Here is a 9483-nt window from a genome sequence, read left to right as displayed (position 1 = left end):
TTTTAATTTTCACACCTTTCCACCGATTTTTCCAGGCTAAACCTAAAATATAAACTTTTGCATGGATTCAAATACCTTATATATGAAGTTTCATGTCAGTAGACCAAAAACTTAAGGAGGAGGTTGGTAGGGAAAGTTTGTTAAAAAAATATATACGTATACATAAATATATATGGAAATAATTTTGTGTTTACTATAAACTTTTTACGCTAATATTATGCAAGTATAAGCCATGTAGAATATCTGCATGAATATAATGACACGTAATATTTAACTAATGATTATTACCCCATTAGAAAACCGAAGCAACTAATTAACATGAATGTTTTAAAGAATGTGCAAATTAGCTAGATCTTTTGCTAGTGAATGCAATTCCACAACCCATATATAAGAAGATTGTACTTTCCATTTAAATAAATAGAAAAGAGGATTTTGATATGAATATCAATACACACAAAAGAAAAATGAATTCATTGGATTATATATATATATATATATATATATATATATATATATATATATATATATATATGTGTGTGTGTCTGTGTGTGTGTGTGTCGTTCGTATTATTCACATTATCATGGTGCAATCCGGAAAACTTTGACAATATAATATATCGATTTATCATCTGTCTTCGAATTTTTATCAGAGTTTCGATCCACTGAAATGTTCCTGTAAATGTTGAGAAAATGTTTTAAAGGACGAATTTCAATTTCTAGAAATTATATTGTCTTCTTTTGGTTGTTTTTTTACATTTATATTGATTTTATGAAAGAGCAAATACTGCAAATAGCAAATATATCTGTGAATGTACAGAGTAAATTGACAGATTATTTTGGTATTTCAATTCCTCCGCCATTCCACTTGAAGTTGAGCATACGGTATTTGGTTGAAACGCATTTGATTAAAATAAACTACTTCAGTTTAATAGAAATGTAGGTGCGTCGCCCAATATCTCTAAATCAATCTACTTTAATATTATCAGCAAACGTAACTGAGATAATGTTTTAAAACTCATCGTTCCACTTTTATTCTCCCGAGAACCTTTCAATTTTCATAGTTATTTCGTTATCTTCAACCGCTCGACACACAAAAAATAAACCGAATGTATTAATATTTTATTCTGGTCTAATGCATAAAAGTATTTATTTCAATTTCACTTATTTTCGAGTCTTATCGATACGATTCTATTTCTTTATTATCATTTCCTAATGACATTATTTATTCGGGATGAATACTTTTATGTAATTTCGACACATGAGCTTCCAACAAAATATTGTTAACATTCATTTTACTTCAGGATCAGATAGTTGAAGTCCTGCAAGAGATTACAGTCCCCAGGATAGTACAAGTGTATTCAGTGATTCAGTCGATGGTATTCTGCTGACCATTTAACCTTTTCCCTTTTTTCACGCAAATGATTTAAACTGTCGAAATAAAAACAACGGAGACTCTAAAAAGAAACTGACTTCCACTGTTTGTGAACCATGACCTTGTTCTCAAAACTGATGAGTACAATAACAATTAAAGACAGGTTGCTCTTTAACTTGTCGTTTTACCATAATGGTGGTAACCCCACATCCGTTTCTCCCTCCGTCCAAGTAACTGCACATTATGATTTTTGGCAGTGTCATCAGGCATTCTCTGAACATAACGAACCCACTGCAGTTAACACTGAATAAGGAATGGCTCAATTCTCTCTCTCTCTCTCTCTCTCTCTCTCTCTCTCTATATATATATATATATATATATATATATATATATATATATATATATACAAGAATAAAAAAGCATTGGAAATGCAAAAGGATATAGGGATGGTATGCCAAAAAGTATACAAACAAGATAGCTATGAATGGCTAGGCACATGGAAATAGAATTGCATCCAAAGTATAGCCCTATAACGTTTCTTTAATCTTCATTCCGTGCCATCATTACGGTTGTAAAAAGCTATAGGGCTATACTTTGGATGCAATTCTATTTCCATGTGCCTAGCCATTCATAGCTATCTTGTTTGTATACTTTTTGGCATACCATCCCTATATCCTTTTGCATTTCTAATGCTTTTTTATTCTTGTTAATTAGTATTTTTATTACAGTCTTATTTTTAAATTTACATTCATGATAGTGTTGTCTTTTTTAGGAGGCGACTGATTGCCGCCTCCATTAGTAGCAGGTCGCTTCCTGCTGGGTTTTAGGTCTTTGGGTTTTGGGCCTTGGGAGTTGCCTCTTGGTCCTCCATCGGTTCTATATTACATAGAGAGTGCTACCGCCTCTCTGATAAAATAGTTAGAGTATTATAAAGTTCTAAAATGTTCATACCTTCACTATTAAATTTTTCTTGGTTCATTCTTTTGCGTTTTGGCAAATATTTGGCAGTTTTTGATATTTATATTTATAATATTTTGTGCATGAGGCAGCTTTTCCCCCTTGGGATCCCTGTTATGCCGTGCTTTTGAGTCAGCACGTGAGGCAGCCTTCTTTTTTCTGGTTCTTTGTTATAAAGAGCACGTGAGGCAGCTTTTTCCCTCGGAATCCCTGTTATACCGTGTTTTTGAGTCAGCACGTGAGGCAGCCTTCTATTTTTCTGGTTCTTTGTTATAAAGAGCACGTGAGGCAGCCTCCTTTTTTTCTGGTTATTTGTTATAAAGAGCACGTGAGGCAGCTTTTTTCTCCTCAGAATCCCTGTTATACCGTGCTTTTGAGTCAGCACGTGAGGCAGCCTTCTTTTTTTTCTGGTTCTTTGTTATAAAGAGCACGTGAGGCAGTTTTTCCCCTCGGGATCCCTGTTATACCGTGCTTTTGAGTCTGCACATGAGGCAGCCTTCTTTGCCTCAGGATTTGCATGATACTTAATTTTTATTATTTCGCATTTTTCTGATAGTATTCTTTTTGCTCAGATCATACCTTGACTTTGTTTTTTTCATAGTCTATATTTCTCTGAGCTTTTTTACTACGTGCTGATTTTGGCATTTTTTATTAAATGTAAACATATAACACTTATGTGTATCTTACTATAATATCACTTATCTTATAGCAAGACAACTCTCGTAGAATTGAGATACTGCCCCGTAACCAATAGTTTAAGTGTGGAACGGTATATACACCAATAGTGTTGTTGTTATCTTTATATGAAGTCCCAATCAGTGACAGTGTGAGGTTACTTGGTTAATTTATTGTAGTTTATTTTAGAAAACTTACTTGTGTTTATTAGTAGATTGTGTATAGTAGCCACCATATCTAGTTATTTTGTGGCTAGGGCTTGGATTTTGATTCTTTTTGGTCAGCTTTCAGTGAGTTCTTAGAAGATGACTTTCTTGCAGTTTCTTTTGCGGTTAATTTAACTTATTTCCTTTGGCGTTTGGTGAGTTCTCAGAAGAACTGGTCTAATCTACTTTTCTTAGCGAGCGAAGAGATTCAGCTGCATTTGACAATGGTTGCTATAGTGTATTTTTGCGCATGCGTGAGAATTTCAAGTTTCCTCCTTATTTTTCAATAGTTTGACAGTAGTTATGTGTCTTTCTGCCAAGAGCGACAGACGTCAGTGTTAGCCGTGATCGTCTAGAGGTTAGGACCCCCACGTTGTGGCCGTGCTAACCTAGGTTCGAATCCTGGTCACAGCATTGACATTTTGTACATATTTTACAGTCCAAAATCTGAAGAATTATTTGTTTTTATAACATTGTTTTTTGACGTCGTACTTGCTGATAGGTTACTCTTATAACAATTTTGATCAACTGAGATAAAGATTTCGTGGTTTCATTAACGCTGGTGGGTTACTGTTTAAAGAAAAAACCTTAACGTTCACCTCAAATATTCAGCGTCCAAGAAATATAGGCCACTGGCAAACTGGAACGTCTGTGAGCATCCGGTGCATTATTTGGAGCTGTCCCTTTTGAGAGAAGTTCCGTGTTCGAAGTGGTCTGTCTACATTGGGTATATGGTGTTTAAAACTTGTTATTACACGTAATCTTATTTAATTATGGATTAGCTAAAAAGCGATGGGTCACTGCACTTCTCCGTGTAAAGAGCAGTCGATTGATGCTTGAACTGTTGTCAGAGACCGTTCGTACACCGAGATACATCGTCTCAAAAGAAAGAAGAAAGCAGAAGAAGAAAGCAGAAAGAAGAACAATTGGCCATTTTTGTACCCTCTTTTTTGCTCTCTTTTGACATTTTAACCGACGTTCTGACACTCGCTGGATTCGTAAGACGCTTCTCTGTAAGAATATGTGCTTTTTGAAACTTATAAGTTGATTTTAGTTGAGATTTGGATAGTTTTGTTTTGTAGGCGTATATAGGTGTGTACGGGTCATCCCTATATAGAGAGTGCTACCGTCTCTCTGATATATATATATATATATATATATATATATATATATATATATATATATATATATATATATATATATATATATATATATACAGGCTAACGCAGCAAGTCATGAATCAATGTTTACTATAGTTTGATTGAATGAAAAAATATTTTGAAGAGTCTTTTTTGACTGACCTTCGAATAGTTGTGACATGATTGCCATTGAGAACATGTTGAGAATCTTTTAGGTATATATATTTATTGTAATGGAAGATAATTAAACGGCAAGTGGTACGTCTCAGTACCAGGCTAAATTCTTGCAAACAATTAACCATTCGCTGAAATTGCGAATAAGCTGTATAGTGTTATTGAAAAAGAATAGACATTTGTATTATGTGTGAACCGGCAGATTTGGCCGTTTTTGATCGCTTTCTACTGCTAATATCTCATTCATTGCTTGCAGAGTTCACGCTGGATAAAAGTCGTATATTTATATCTCATGCATTGTTACGCGCTGACCCTAAACCGATGAAATGAACGCTCTAAATATTAAAGTTGTTTTTTTTTGTGTGATCCAACAAAGCATGCACTTTTAAAACAGCGTCCATATTGAAAAAAAAAAACAATGCAAAATAATGAATGAATTGATTCATGGCATATTATGCGTGTTTACTATTTCAGTAAACATAAATTATGTTCAATAAAATAGGGTTGTACATTTCCGGATTAACAAACTGTATTAAACGATCTTATCGTTGAGTATTATTTGTGTGTTTACGACCACATTAGAGGTCAGCATATACTAAATTGCATCTATAGGTTATATGCAAGTTATAGACTTCTATATAGAGTTGGGTTGTAATGTAAAAAGTCATATCATGTTTCGATTTTACTCAATACCATTATCTATATCAGTTGAATATTTAGAGCGTTCGTTTCATCGGTTTTGGGTCAGCGTGTGATAGTGCGTGAGATAAAAATATGCTACTTTAATTCGGCGTGAGCTCTGAAAGCAATGAATGAGATATTAGCAGTAGGAAGTGAATTCTTGACTGAATTGATTCATACATGAACTCTATTTTCGACAAAGAGTCATGCTACAATGCTGTGTGAATTTCAACATGTTGTTGCAGGAAGATATTAAAACAAAACACTGTTGGTATGGAAAACTAAAAAAATATACATGCATATACCTTGCATTAAAACTAGTTGATGACCAAATAAAAAATGTTTACAGTTAATGAAGATGTTTTTTTTGTTTTTTCGATTTTTTTTTCGAATCTTTTGATTTCAAAACTGATGATATTTGTCTGGTTGTAGATAAATATCCTCACGAGATTAACATTACTTTTGGCCAGAAAATAACATATGGGCAGATGTGTGCGTATTATATAGTTTTATGTGCCGTATAATTGGGGTAGAATGCATGCTTCCAGATTGTTATATTAAAGAAGATTATGGGACTGCTTGGTGTTCATTCTGTTCTTAATGCTAAATTTATATATATATATATATATATATATATATATATATATATATATATATATATATATATATATATATATATTTATATATATATATATATATTTATATATACATGTGTGTGTATGTTCTGGCATGAGAATAATACTCTCAATCTAACTTCGCATCAATATGGTTGAACTAGATATTAGTAGCCTACTCTGTTTAATAAAGATGGTTTCTTAATTAGCAAATTTGTGCAGAGGTAAATGATATTAAACGTGATTTTTCAATATGAAATCAGCATACAAAGAACTAAAGATAGTTATATGATCATTTCAACTTGCCGTGTCTCATATAAGTGTACTAATTAGTTTCAAAACAATGTTTAGAATAAAAATACGAGATAATTAGATGGTGTAATGAGTACAACATTTTAAATACTTCATTTAATTATCAGAGAAAATGGATTGTATTAAAAAAGAGCGTAAAACCAGTAGCAGAATATAAAACAGGACTAACAAGTAATTAATAGGTACACAAATGCGATAAAACATTCAGAAACAAAATAGTAAAAATGAAATGTTAAACAGAACAGCTGAAAAGTTAATAATGTATTATCTACAAACATGTGCAAGAATATACAAATGTAATGTTGGGTGCATAGTTTCAAAATAAATGCCGTACAAAGAGGTAGTAAGTATACTACCGATTAGCAACGGCATACGAAAAACTATTTGAGACAAGCCATTTATGAGATAAATTACCAAAAATCATTTATTTAATCTTATGTTCAACAACATGAAAACAAGGAACACAAGTAGTTTATGAACGTGAACGATTATCTTTTAGGAATGTATAAACTGCTCATTCCAAAAGTAATCCGATAATACAAATAATATAACATTCGGTACAGACCCAATGATGGAAGCCCAGATAAGAACGCATAAAACTTGGATATATGAGACCAAAATTCCAACCTTGATATCTTTAGCGCAGTGGATAGTAACATCGAATTTCTACAGTTCCATGTGAGCATTGTCTGAAGATTTCAGTTTCAATACAATCCGACAAGAGGCTTAGTTGGCCAAAACCTGGTGAGACGACAATTATGGATGGCATTAATTAATGAGGATAATGTTTAGAGGCTCAGCATTCCTATCTTGTCGCGGCTTACCAGTTGACGAAGGCGAGAGAAATAGTTATCCGAATAGTTGTGAAACAAAAACTTGAAGATGAGGATATTAATCCTCAAAATAAATCAATGTATTAATTGTTCATATAAAAAGATTTCCAATAATAAAAATAAAAATAGGAAATGCGATCAACAGTTATTCTTTCTCATATCTGAAACACAATGTAAAGCTATCGCCTGTGAACAGCAAACGTATTCTGTTTTTCGTGCAAATATCTGTAATTGTAACGAAAAAAAAAACATCTCTCCAATAATTTTAATGGAAATCACTTAATACACCTGTTATAATGGAAATAAAAATAATATTTTCAGGTAAAAACCCGTAAACGATGAATGTTAGAGGAATATATCCTTTCCCATAAAACAGCAATTTTTTTTACACAGTGATAACCACTAATCAAGGCCCGGAAGCCACTCAGGGATAAGGGTTATTGCTAGTACATTACGTTAGTGTGGTGATTTGATTAAGTCTTTACTTAAGGGGCGGTTGATTAGGAATTTGTTAACGTTGGACTTGAAGACATCCAAGTTGTAATCCCGTGGGCAGCAGGCAGACGGAACAGCAATCCCCCCTTCGTGGCAAATATTGCTGATGTTATGTAATGTCGCGCAAAAGTGTCCATTTACAAAATCACAGAATAAGATGTAATACAAAGACTGCTCACAGATTAAGTTTTAAATTGGTCGTAACTTCTCTCATAGACAGTTTATAGCACAGTCAACAAAAACAGTAAATAGAAAACTCACCATCAGATCATAAGCCCTATTGTCTTGTGTCGCTACGTATGGAGTATATACGTTTTGTTTCATTCTCAATCTGGCATCCTCACATCTGATCTAATATTTTCCTCTATTATAATAGCTTGTTGTATTGTGTTTTGAAAACAATGTGCTGCTGCCATTGCGCACAGAAATCACCTTTTCCACTGCTTCCAACGTAATAGATGTATGGAAACTAAAGCCGCTTTCAGGACTGCCAGCAACCATTGTAAGAAAGTAATAAAGAATGCAAGAGAGTTATATGCTCAGTCCATCAAGTCAAAAGTAGCTGACCATCGGCTTGGTTTTCACCAGATTTGGCAAATAGCAAACAGAACCCTGAACAGAAGCCTGTGCTCTATCCCAACTATCATCAATGGACCTGAGTTAGTCTCGTAAGCATCAGACAAAACCAAGCTCTTTGCAAAGAACTTTGCAGCTAATTCCGCCCTTTGCGACCAAGGCCGCCAACCCCCAATATTTCATTCTGTATCAGCAAACACACTATGTGATATACAAATATATGTACGTGATGTAGCCAAGCTAATCAAAAACCATGATTCCAGAAAAGCAACCGGCCCTGACGGTATTCCAATTATAGTATTCAAAAAACTTCAACCAGAACTAGCGCCCATACTTACAAAACTGTTCAAACGTTGTCTTAAGGAGAATTGCTTCCCATCATCCTGGAAAATCTCATCAGTATGCCCTCTATTTAAGAATTCAGGTGATCGTTCATCCCCCTCTCAGTACAGGCCAATAAGTCTCCTGTGCGCCATGAGTAAGTTGCTGAAATCTGTGTTAAATAGATAAGTCATCAACCATCTCAGCAAAAATAACCTTCTTAGTGACACACACTATGGTTTCCGTTCTGCTAGATCTACAGCAGATGTGCTTACAGTTATATCTCATAGGATTAAGGAATCTCTCGACAGAGGCAACCTTTCTAGGGCAATTGTTCTTGGCATGTCAAAAGCCTTTGATAGGGTATGGATAGAGTTTGAAAGGTTTACAAGATGTCCAGCTATAGTATAGCTGGAAATGTCTTCTCAATTATTAGATCATTTCTCTCCGATAGGTTCATAAGAGTAGTAGTTGATGGGCAAACATTATAAGCTCACAGTATTAATGCGGGAGTCCCTCAGGGGTCCATCCTGGGCCCAACCCTTTTCCTCATCTAAATTAATGATCTACCAAACCACATCCTTACATCATTCGTAGACATTTTTGCTGACGACACTACCATCTATGATAGTACATCTAAGACAGTAAACGACCAAGTTCTCTCCGATTCTCTCTCCTCTGATCTTGATCACCTTGTACAATGGGGAAAGGAATGGCTGGTTACTTTTAATGCATCAAAAACCAAGCTTCTATCTTTACATCATCAACATTCTGATCACCATCTGGCATCAATTAAAATGAATGGCTCTCGTCTTGGGGAGGCCTCAAGGTTTTACAGGCTTCTGGGCTTTACCCATAATCTTAAATGGAATACGTACATCGAATCTGTTGCCAAGGCCGCTGGAAAAATTGTCTGATCCTTCTATCGATCAAGTAGATATCTCACTGCTGATGCAATTTTCTATCTATATACGAGCCAGATACGTCCAAGGATGGAATACTGTTGCCACATAGACTTCGTGGCATGGTGGGAGATGTCCTTTTCACTTCGCTGCAACCTCTATCTCACAGAAGAGATGTTGCGAGTTTGTCTCTGCTTTATCGTTATTTTCATGGAAAGTGTTCGACT

The sequence above is a fragment of the Euprymna scolopes genome, chromosome 4 (assembly GCF_053919585.1).
Source record: "Euprymna scolopes isolate OS-2025 chromosome 4, ASM5391958v1, whole genome shotgun sequence".
Lineage (NCBI taxonomy): Eukaryota > Metazoa > Mollusca > Cephalopoda > Sepiida > Sepiolidae > Euprymna > Euprymna scolopes.
Note: the sequence above shows the minus strand (reverse complement) of the source record.